Raw genomic sequence first — 12,260 nt, 5'->3', positions numbered from 1 at the left:
AGTTGCCCTGAGAGCTCATTTGAACCAGTATTAGAGAATATGTGTGCAGAAGCCACAAACCATGGAATCTCCTCCCCTCCAGCCACCATTTCTGTGCAGAAAGCCGCTTTAGAGCAGGATCCCTTCTGCTTGAACATCCTTTCTCAGCTTGAATATTTCCAAAGACAGGAAGCTCTGCCTCTGGCTCTAGAGAGACTTCCATACTCAGTGGACTACATGAGGCTGCCTGTCCCCTTGGATCACCTCCATGTTTCCTTCCAACTCCGACTCCAAGATTATACAACTTGAATAGAGATCCATCATCCCCTACCCATCGCAAAACAACCCCACCACACTCCCATCCCTGCTTTCAGCTGCAGCTGAAGGATTAAGTAGGCTCTGCTCCCATTTTACAGAAGAAAGGGAGATATCAAAAGACATAAAAGCATGCTATCTGGCTCGAGGTACAGAATTCCACTGCAGCAAGAGGGCCTTCCCTTATCTCCATCTCTCACTCCTGGCCCTGTGGGTTTGAGGTAGCCCAGTACCTTTCTTCTGCTCCATAACTGACTAAGCAGAGCCAGAAGCTGGAGCACACCGGAAAGAGCACTGGACTGGGAGTAAGGAGACCTGAGTTTTGGTTTCAGCTCTGTCCTTATCTAGCTAGGTAAACGCCTGGTTGAACAGGAAGATCACTAATCAGCCTATGCTCATTCAGTGGTGACTACAAATCCCTAAGAACTGAACATGAAACATAGAAATACTGAATATCTAATCTGCCTCCCTTGAGGAGAGAACAGACAGTCTAAAACAAGCCTAAAACATCAATGCCGCTTGCCTGTAGTGTAGAGGGCCAGAGGGGGAAGAGCAAACCCTTTCTGAAAAAGCTCACTCCAAATCCAGACAGTTACTGAATCCTTGAAACCTGAGGCAAATGTCAGGAGCTGTTCAGAGCTAAGAGGATTAGAGGACCCGGGAGAAACAGTGCACCCAGTAGAAGAGCAGCGGCTTAATTCTAGAGACAGAGAGCCAAGGGATAGTGCCCATCCAGTCTGACAGCGAAAGAGGGGCTGAAAGCCTTGTGGAAGTGCATGGCTGATAGTAACACATATAACCTCTCAGGCAGGTGTCCCAGGCCGCCTTCTGGCACCCAGCTGCTTCTCCACTTCCCATTGTGTCACCTTAAGTACACTCTGCTGTAACACTGAACTGCTCACCACTCCCAAAACTTCTCCCTACTCCACGCTTTTTTGTTTTTTTAGGTATGTCTACTGTGTGGAATGTTCTTTCCATGCATCTCTGCACACTGACATCCTTTAAATGCCATTTCAAAACTCACAACTTCTGTGAAGTCTTCCTCTATCCACTCTCATCCTTCCCACAAGAACAAATTCCTCCCTCTGATTCCACAGCACCTTTCACAATCCTTTCCTGTTATATGTGGAAACATAACTGTATTACGATTAGCTCATCTCTCACAATAAACTCTGAGCTTCTCTAAGGCAGGGTTCTTGTTTTCACTTATGTGCTCCAGCATCTCACACCCCAGTGTCTCGCACAGGGCCTATCATGGGTAGGTGCTTGCCTTCTTTTGCTTTGGGATGGCTCTGAGACCTGTACCACATTAAGGATAAACAAGAACTGGAAGACCAGAAACACTGTATTTTGCTGTATAAGGGTCAAGAAAGCTTCTCTACTCAGAGAAAAATTCTGAAGAATAAATTGTTTGTACTGAAGTAATCCCAGAATTTGGCTCTGTTTCGAATTAACTATGAGAAAGCAGAACATGATGGCCAGGTTAAGGTAATATTCTTATTCAAACTCAAGGTCCTTAAAAACAATACACATTTTTTAATTAAGGCATAATTGACGTTATATCTCAATTGACATAACATCATGCTAGTTTCAGGTGGACAACATAATGATTTGATATTTGTATATACTATGAAATGACTACAATAAGTCTAGTTACCATTCGTCACCATATATAGTCACAAAAATCTTTTTGTGTGTGTGATGAAGACTTTTAAGATTTACTCTCTTACAACAACAAAAAACAAAAAGAAAAAATTTTAATGAAAAAAGAAAAAATAGGAAAAAGATTTTTCTCTCTTAGCAACTTTCAAATGTGTAATACAGTATTATTAACTGTAATCACCATGCTGGACATTACATCCCTATGACTTATTTTGTAACTGGAAGATTGTACCTATTGACCCCCTTCACCCATTTTGTCCACCCCTAACCACCTCCCCGCTGGCAACCACCAATCTGTTCTCTGTATCTATGAACTTGATTTTTTTTTGTTCTGCTTTGTGTCTTTGTTTTTAGATTGCACATATAAATGAGATCATATGGTACTCATCTTTTTGTCTTTTTTCATTTAGTGTAATACCATCTAGGCCCATCCATGTTGTTGCAAATGGCAAGATTTCATTCTTTTTTTTATAGCTTAGTAGTATTGCATTGTGTGTGTGTGTGTATATGTGTGTATTTATATATAACATCTTCCTTATCCATTCATCCATCAATGGACATTTAGGTTGTTTCCATATCTTGGCTATTACAAATAAGGCTGCAGTGAACATAGGGGTGTAATATCTTTTCAAGTTAGTGTTTTCATTTTCTCTGGATAAATACCCAGAAGTGGAATTGCTGGATCCTAGGGTTGTTCTATTTTTAATATTTTGAGGACCCTCAATACTGTTTTCCATAGTGGCTTCACCAATTTACATCCCCTTCAACAGTGCATGAGCGTTCTCTTTTATCCACATCCTTGCTAGAGAATATGGCAGGACTGAGATGGGGTGACCCTTTAAAGGTGGGCAAGTCTGGAGCAAATTTGAAGGCTGAGAGGGAGGAGCCAGTGGGAAGGCAGAGATTAAAGAGAGGTGGAAACTAATTGATGGAGAAAGTCCTGGAGGAAATGAGAAGGAATGGGTTGGAGAAAGGGGCAGGTCTTTAAAAGAGAGAAGGCAAGGATGGGCTGAGATAACTTCACCACTCACCTCTGCCATCTGCTCCTCTATCTGCACTTCTGCTACCGCTGCTTTGCTTCTGTTGTCCCATCAGCTCCAAGACCATGTTGGGAACAGCTGGAAGCCACATCAGGGTACCTCTCAAAACTGTCTGTGAATCCTCGTGTTGGGGGCTCCAGTTCCTCCCAAGTTCCGTAATTGAGAATATAGAGCTAACAGCAGGAAGGACTGGACTCTGGGTCCCTTTGAGGCCATGCCAATCCACACACCAACTAAGAGGAATGACCTCAACTTTCCCAGGGCTCATAGAGGGCTTTAGCCCTCTGCACCTGTGGGCAGCAGCAGGCGTACCTGTGGGAAATCAGGTAGACCAGGTTCTCCCACGTACTTGTCATGTGACCTTAAACAAGTCTGTTTATTTCAGATCCTCAGTTTCCTTTATCAGTGAAATTGGACTACTCTTCACACTCACTTCTTCTCAAGTTTGAATGTGAAAGGAACTTGCAAACTGTTCAGGCAGGTATGAGTTTTTAAATTATTGCAGGAACCCAGCCTTCTAAGTCCTATAAAATCTGCCTCCTACCTGTCTTACCTATTCCTTGACTGCTTTACAGTATTAGTTTGTGACCACCTGCCCTGTTTCCAGTCTAGGTCCCCTCCAGTCCTCTCCATCGTGCTGTCAGTATGATCTTTCTAAACCACAACTTGGCATTAAGTAATAATAATAATACAATAATGATCATGATGAGGGCTAACATTTATTGTGTATTTGCTATTTGCCAGGTTCTTCTTAAAACCTGAGACTTTGTAATGAAGGTCAAACTCCCTAGCCGAGCACTCCTTCATGATCTTATTCTTAATTTCTTCTCTAACCTAATTACTTGCCCCTCCCATAGGTGAACCTAAGTCTTTCCTAACATGTATTGTTATTTTATACCTCTTCTTATTGTTCTTACTTGGTCCTACTCATCCTTTAAACTTGGTCCTAACTTCCCCTCCCACAGAGAAGCCTTCTTCGCCCTTGTCTGAACGGTCGGGCTGGATCCTCACACCCCCGCCCCATAGACAGCTCTCCATGGTCCAGCATGTGTCATGTGCTTTGTTGCTGCTGTTCTCTTGTTTGCCTGCCTCACCAAGTTCAATGCCTGGCACAGAGCAGAAGCTCAATAAGTATCAGCTGACTGGATGAATCAGAATTTTCTGGAGAACAGATTTAAGAATACTAGGCCTTAGGCCAGTGGTTCTCAGCCCTGGCTGAGCACCAGGATCACCTGGGTTGTTTTACTAGAAATGCCTGAGCCCCACTCTTGGAAATTCTTACTCAGTAGATCTAGTGTGGGCTGAGCACCCACACTTCACAAGATCTCATTAGGTAATTCTAATGTACGATCTGGTTAAGATCCCTGTTCTATACCTTTGCTATTCAAAGTGCAACCAATGGATTGGAATCACCTGAGCGCTTGTTAGAAATGCAGAATCTCAGGCCCCACCCCAGACCTACTGAACCAGAACCTACATTTTAACAGGATCGTCAGGTGACTCTTAGGTACACTAGCATTTGAGAAACACTGGTCTCTTCCACTGGGCAGTACGACCTACCTCATAGAAACAACAAACATCTGTCAATGACATTTGTACACTTGTCACTTTGTAACTTACAAAGCACATTTCAAACAGTAAAAGGAAAACCAACGAAATATTATTAACTGCCACCCTCTGCTGTCTGCTGTGCCAGTGTTATGTTGTTTCATCCTTACAATCCTTTGACATAGGCATGGGTCACAATACCCAGAACTCTTAGAGTTTAAGCAATGAAATCTGTCCAGGATGGGTTCTCAGATCAGAGAGATGTGAAGACACCCTCCCGAGCCAGCACAAGTTTGTGACTGTGATTAAATTCACACGATTAACGTGTACCTTCCTGAAGGGTCACCATACTCTCATTCATATTTCTTTCAGCCCAAAGAACCCTAGGTTCGTTGGTTCAGTTTCAGAGTGTCATTTAAAATCAATCTGTTACCATATTTTTGAGGACTTGCCAGATAGGGTGCAACCAAGGCCCCTCTGTGATGCACCTAATGTTAGGTTATCAGAATTCCCATATACCTCTCAGGTCTTCTTTAATCAGCTGAAAGTGACAAGAGAAGGAGCCCTGAACTGTGACCTATAGGTCACCCACATTGTACTTTATAGGCTCCATGATAATTTGAAATAGTGTGATAGGAGATGCTAATAAAGGCTAACTTTAACGTACCACTTTAAAATAATGCAACTCTCTTGAATTAAAAAAAATTTAATCAGTACCCACAGTTTCAAAACTGGCTATTCAAGTCCATCATTAACGCTGCCTACATTCTTACCAAACGGTGGCGCCACTTTAGCCGGTGGACAGAAATCCTTGTCGAGTCCTGTCAACATTGTCTATACCAAACTGTAGGTTTACACGCTCCAGAATTTCTTTGAGTAACGGTAGTGACTTTTATTTAGTTTTTGTGTCCTAAAATCTCTTTAAGTATCTTATAATAATGTTATCTAAACATTCCATAAGTGGTAGTGCTGCTGAGAGTGCTGGAAAACACTGCTGAAAATCAGTTCCAGCAGAAGGGAGGTTAGATTTGATAAAACTGCAGGATAGGCTGTGTTGTTCAGTTTGCAGAGAGCGGGCCAAAAAATAGCAGCGATAATACCGAGAGTATAGAAAGCAAAAGTATGCTACAGTGGTTATAGATTGATGCCTTCCTGGAATGCATTTCCCTAAGAAACATTCCCAAGGGAAAGTGAGCACTGAATGATGGGCACTTGCATTCCTGCCCTGAGTGGAGAGAATTTGTTTATCTTGCATTCTCAGTCACGTGCTGCGAGATCCCTAAGGAACAGACTATGGTTTAGCTGCTGTTTTGATTAGCTGTTAGGGCCATGGACTCTGGAGTGAGACGATCTGGGTTCCAAGCCTGCTCTACCATTTCCCAGAAGTGTGATCCTGGGCAAGGTGTTAACTTTCTGCATCTTGTCTCCTCACCTGTAAAATGGGCACGTGACAGTGCCCAGCTCGTAGGGTTGCTGTGTGAGAACTAAATGGAGATAACCCAGAAGGAGCTCAGCACGGTGCCTGGGACATGGTATGTGCTCTTAAATGTTAGCCATCCATCTTGTCAGCTCTGCCTGTGCTGAACCCCCAGGAGACGGAGAGTTCCCATTGCTGAGATAATTCTTTCCCCTTTGTCCCTCTTTATAACTGATCATGCTTGTCCTGGAAAATAGTATGTTTACTCGGTTCTTGGCCAACCTTCTTTTGAAATCCGTGGGAAAACTTTTGAGCTTTCCTGAAATCATAGGAAAGGCTATTCTAGCCCCGTGAAGCAAGGCTGGCAAGACATTGGCAGAGTCTTCAGGGACCTGTCCCTCCCCTTTGCCCTGTCCAGCTCTCCTTCTCTGGGCTTCTCTGACCACCTCCTCACTTCCCTGGGGCTGTCACAAGGACCTGCTACCCCAGACACAGTGCCCTATGAGCTGCCCAGAGTTCCCCCCACCCCCTCCATCACATCCCACCAAGCTGGGCTCTTCAGAGACTCCCTTACTCCTCCTTTTCCAGGGGACCTCTTGTCATTGGGGGGAATAGGATATCTTAGGGATGAGTAAAAGGATGATAAAGGCTAAAGGGGACTACAGGGACAGTTCTCCCTCTCCTTGGAGGGGCATTTAGGTGATGAGATTTGAGGGCCAGCTTGAGGGCTGGGGGTGAGGTTGTTTCTGATTGGGAGACTTTGACCTGGGATCACGCAGGCAGCTGACCGGTGCAGAAGGGGAAGACCAAGAGGGTGATGCCTTAGAGCTTCATCTCTGCCTCCTGAAAGGTTTTAGCTACCAAACTGCATTTTTAAAACAATGTATGAGTTCCTATCTCCATTAAACACACACACACACAGAGCTGAGTGCATAAACAAGGAAGGGGCCGCAGGGACGACTGTTAGGGTAAAACATATGACAGGAGATACAAGCCTTCTAGCGGTCTAGGATTCAGAAGTGCTGACTTGGAATGCTCTGGAAAGGGGCCTGGAGACCGGGATAGCTGCCCTAACCTCTGTCACTAATTTGCTATGTGACCTTGAATCTGTCACTTCTTTCAGCCTCATTGTGGAAAGTGAAGGGGTCTGACACATGACATCTTTGATCCTGGATGAGGGTTCCCTCCTCCTGATGCTGTCACGTCCCCTCTGCCATTTCAGGTCCCTGCAGGACACACAGTCTGTGTCTCTTCCGTAGCCCCTTGCACCGTGTCCAGCACAAAGTAGACACTTGGTCCATTATGTGTTCAATGAGTGAAAGACCAAAAGGGCTGCTATTTCCAGAGCATCTACTGTGTGCCAAACACTGTGCCAGGGATGCTTATGGACCTTGTATGTAATTCTGACAGCACCTTCAGGGAAGGATTTTTTTAAACTTTTGATACAAGAGATCAAGTTGATCATACTCTTGGTTAATAGCCCGTTATTGTCCTTGGTCTGTGCAAGCCTCTTTTCTGGCTTCATTTTTCCCCCTTATCACCCACCTCCACTCATAGGCATCCATTCTAGTGCATTTGATAGAGGATTGTAAACATGCATGTATCCTTGTAAAATGCACTCTCTTGTTTCGCCTGTGCTTGTGTTTTGCATTCCTGTTCATGGTATTGTGATACATGTGCTCTTCGGCTTATGTTTTTACTCAGCATTGCTTTGAAGAATCACCCATGTTGCTATATATGCGTCAAGTCCATTGCTTCCGCATGCTCTCAGGATCCGGTAGCTGCGTCCACCACAGTTTACTTATTCTTTCTTTTGGTGGTGAAAACCTTCGCCCCCTCTGCCTCCTGCTACCACAGACACCACCACGGTGACTACCCTCCAACATGTCCCCTTATACACCTGGAAGAGAACTTCTCTAGGCTATAATCCAAGAGCAGGATTGCTGGATCACAGGACACATGCAAAGCAGAGATTATAGTCCCAATTTTAGAGCCAAGAAAACAACGCTTAGCTCACACAAACAGAAATTGGGGGATCTAGGATTCGTTTCCAGATTTTCTGCCTCCAGATCCTGGGTTAGTTCCAAAAGGCCTCTATAAATAACCAAATCTGGTCCAATCAGCTCAACAAGTAGTCTTCCTGTTGTGTGGCTCTCAGTAATGAACTCAGATAAACCGACTGGGTTGTCTAGACATCTTGGCATTTGCTAGTAAAGGCGTACTCACCAGGCTGGGTACATCGCCCTGAGACTGTGGCTTGAGGAACTTTTGCTTCTTTGATTACTAACAATCTCTCCCATGTTACAGCAAAAAGCAGTTAAAAGCGTGTCCCACGTGTATCATCTTTCTTCTTGTTAATAACCCCGTGAGGTAGGAACAATCATCATTTCCATTTTACAGCAAAGGAAACTGAGTTTCAGCATCATTTAGCTGTCAAGTGGCAGGGCTGTGAACCAGACTCGGGCCTCTGAGCCCAAGTCTGGTGTCATTTCCACCACCCCAGAGCTGGTAGCCTAGGAAATCCAGCCCACTCCCCACAACCAGACATTTGGATGAGGTCACAAAAGCTCAAAACTTCGCCAATCCTGTCTGCAAATGTTTGGCTTTCATCAGGGCCGGCTCCAGCCAGGAGAAACCCCAGCTGGTACACAGAAAAAGAGGGACATGGCACCAGGGAGAGCTTCCCTGGTGCAGAGTTCCTTGCTGGGTCGGCTGGTGGCAGCAAGGTGCTGCGACCTATACCAACAAGGGAACAAGCTGGCTTTCCTCCAGCCCTCTCCCCAGACAGCGAGAATTGCCAGTCGTGGTGAAAGAGAACAAAAGCTCTCTGGTTCTGAAGCCTTTCCTGACAAAGACCTCTAGTTTATTTTATTCGATTCCATTCAGCTTGTAAATCTGGGCAACTTTGAAGAATATCGTTCCATTTGACATTTACTATCTACTCTGTGCCAGGCGGTGTGCTCAGCACTGAGGTTTTAAATGACTAAGTTTATGAGCCATGAGTTGCTGAGCAAGGTACTTAACCCCTCTGAGCCCACAGAGATTCCGTGGTACCTGCCACACAGGGTGGCTGCAGGACAAGCACATGCTCAGCACGGAGTGAGCACTCAATGAGCAGTGTTTGGTGGTATTGCTCAATGTGGTAAATGAGCAAAGTGGTGAATATGAAATGTTAGGGAGCCCTGGAGAGGGAACAGTGAATGGTCTCTGGAGAGAGCAGTGGAGGCTACAGTTGCTCTACTGAGCGGAGAGATGATATTTAGCTGGGCTGACATGACACAGAGCTGCAGGATAAGTTCACTGGGGAAGGGGTCCAAGGCAGCCGAGAAGACCATGTGTGAAATTATGATGTCCCTGCCCTCTGCAAAGTGTCTTTATCACGTGTTTCTTGCCTCCCCTCTGTGGCCTGTACAGATTTCTCTCGGGACACTGCCAACCCATGGTCACACTTATGTGTTTCCAAGCCTGTCTTTCCCCTAGACTCTGAGCTCCTGAAGCCTGGAGCTACGTGGTCAGCCCTTAGCATAGGGTCAAACACAAGGTCAATCCTCATTAGAGATGTGTTAGATGAATGACAAACACAGAGGCGTGAGAGAGCATGGACCACACGAGTCATGGCAAAGAGTCTGCACAGCTGGCATGTTAAGCCAATGCTGGGAGTGGCAGGGATCAAAGCGGGAGTTCACAACAGTTAGGCTGTCAAGGGCCCTGTGTGATGGGCTGGGCGTTTCTCTGAATGGCTCAGACTAGGGTGGCAGCAGTAAGAAAGATAAAATGCAGGAAGTGAAAAGGCTCAGTCACTAGAGGAATTCATGGGGATGGGGGATTAGTGGAAGAAGTCAGGGATGTACTCTGAGGCATCCTGAACTGGCTTCCGACTCTTGGATAATTTGCCATGTCCGCCAAGAAGTGACAACTATTCATTCAAACAGAGTCCCTGACATTCTTTTGTGGTCAATTGGTTCCCACACTTTCATGTCTCTTGAATTAGGGCTCTTCAGAGAAACAAACTAATAGTGTGTGTGCGAGAGAGAGAGAGAGAGAGAGAGAGAGAGAGAGACAGCTTTTAAGGAATTGACAATTGACTCATGTATTATGGAGGTGCAAGTTCAAAATCTGCGAGGTTAGCCAGCAAGCTGGAGAACTAGGCAAGAGCTGCAGGTCAAGTCCAAAGACCATCTGCTGGTAGAATTCCTTGTTGCTCAGGGGAGGTCAGTCTTTGTTTTATTCAGGCCTTCAACTTATTAGATGAAGTCCACTCACATTATGGAGAGCAATCTGCTTTACTGAAACTCCACCAATGTAAATGTTCATCTCATCCACAAACACCCTCACAGAAGCATCCAGAATAATGTATGACCAAGTATCAGGTACCATGGACCAGGCAAGTTGATGCATTAATTAAACCATCCTGGTATTTTAAGAATTCAACCACATTCCTGTCATGGGGCAGTCCATCTGCAGCACAGTCTCTCTCTCTCCTTCTCCCTCTCCCTCTCTCTCTCTCCTTCTCCCTCTCCCTCTCTCTCCTTCTCCCTCTCTCTCTCTCTCTCTCTCTCTCTCAGTTACTTTCACACTCCAACAGGGTCACTTTGGAAAGAATACCAGGGGACTGTCTCCAGCCGTGTTTTGCCCATATGAGCCATGCCATCCCATATTCTGCTGTCCTCTCATCCCAATGTCCAGGACATATCTGTAAGGAAGAAATTCCCATTGTTCTATCTTGAGTTCTAAAATGATTATTGTAGGTTGTCTTTGCTCTGAGAATCAGCCTGAGGTGTAAATTAAAGATCTTCCTCAGTCTTTTCCGAGCCTTCCCCTGGACACACACACTTTCTAATTTTCCCTGCATATGCAGTTGTTTTTGAATTTCCTGGTGTTTAATGTCTGTCTCCCAAAAGGTAAAAAAGAAAAAAAAAGTGAAGGGGGGAAGGGCACCAGCCCTTTAAATCCCCTGGAAGTCGCTTCAGCTGGATGGGTAGAGGCTTTCAACAATAGGGGAGGTACAACAACAATGGTGGCCCGTGTCTTTGTGCCTCCATGATCAGAAGCAGCAATCAGCCATCAGAGCACAGATCCCTAATACTTAGCTGACAGGATCCCTTTTGCCAACCCCAGCTCCAGCAAGCTGCTCCAGGAACACATGCATAGCTGCCTACCATGTGGCTGAGAATGGAGGGTGGGCAGCTGCTACTGTGCAAAGAGCTGAAATTGACCAAAGTTAACTAACATTTATCATCTAAGCCTTGAGCGGACTCCAGGGCACCAGAATAGGTACATCAGACAGGTTCCGCCAGAGCAGTTGTTGTGGGAAGACAGATTCCTGGTGTTTCTTAGTGCACCGTGTTCCCAGAACTCCCTCTTGTGTTTAGTCTTAAAGGATTATTTGGTTCACTAGATAGACTGAGAGGAGAGAGCATTCCAGACGGTAGGAATAAAGTCTGTGAGACTCAGACAAGAAAGGGTATTGGAGTGCTGGGGAAATGGCAGGAATTCCAGTGTGGGTGGGGCAAAGGGAGAGGGAGAACGAGAGGGAAAGTGCAGAGATGGGGACAAGGAGAAAGCCTTCAGCCTTTGTGGTCTTAAAGTCTCAGGCCATAGTTCTTGCTGATGTACAAACTCAAGTTTTTATTCAAACATAGAATATGCAGGGATCCACCAAGGACCTTGCACTTGAAACATTAAGTAAATTTTATCAACTTGTCTAAACACAGCTATAAAAAGAGCTAAGCAGAGCTTGAAAAGGATATTTTGAATTTTTATTTTTTTTAAAGACGGGGAGTGCAGAGCAGAGTCAGAAGAACCTTTTGCTGTTTTCAGGACAATTGTTTTCTCCAGGCTTTGGAATGGTGACTGCCACCTGGCATAGTTAGCAGAAGTGGAGGATCCTGTGGTCCCAGCATCTCACAGGCACAGCAGCCTCTTAGGAGCCTCTTCTGAGACTTCTTCCTACAGGCCTGCTGTTTTCTTCATTTCTGCTACCTCCAACCTTTCTCCCCAGTAACCGCCCAACAGCCTGTTTATCCACAATCTAGAGAACATCCAAGAGAATCAAGGAACCCCAGGGGGCAGTGGGGGCTATGAGAGCAGTTTACATTCCATTTCACGAGCAATAAATACCAAGAAAACAAGCTCCTGTTGGGGCCCTTAATTCAAAAATAGCCCCCTGGGTGGGCATAGCCCCACTGTCAGCACCATCCAACTTCTACTCATTTTGTGGGGCACTTGAGACTTTTCACAACAATATTTGTGAAATTATAGCATGCCGTCTGCATCTTTAAGAATCACTAAGTGAGGGG

This window comes from Camelus ferus, chromosome 13, assembly GCF_009834535.1.
Source record: "Camelus ferus isolate YT-003-E chromosome 13, BCGSAC_Cfer_1.0, whole genome shotgun sequence".
Taxonomy (NCBI): Eukaryota; Metazoa; Chordata; class Mammalia; order Artiodactyla; family Camelidae; genus Camelus; species Camelus ferus.
The sequence above is the reverse complement of the archived record's forward strand: the minus strand, read 5'-3'. Positions refer to the sequence as shown.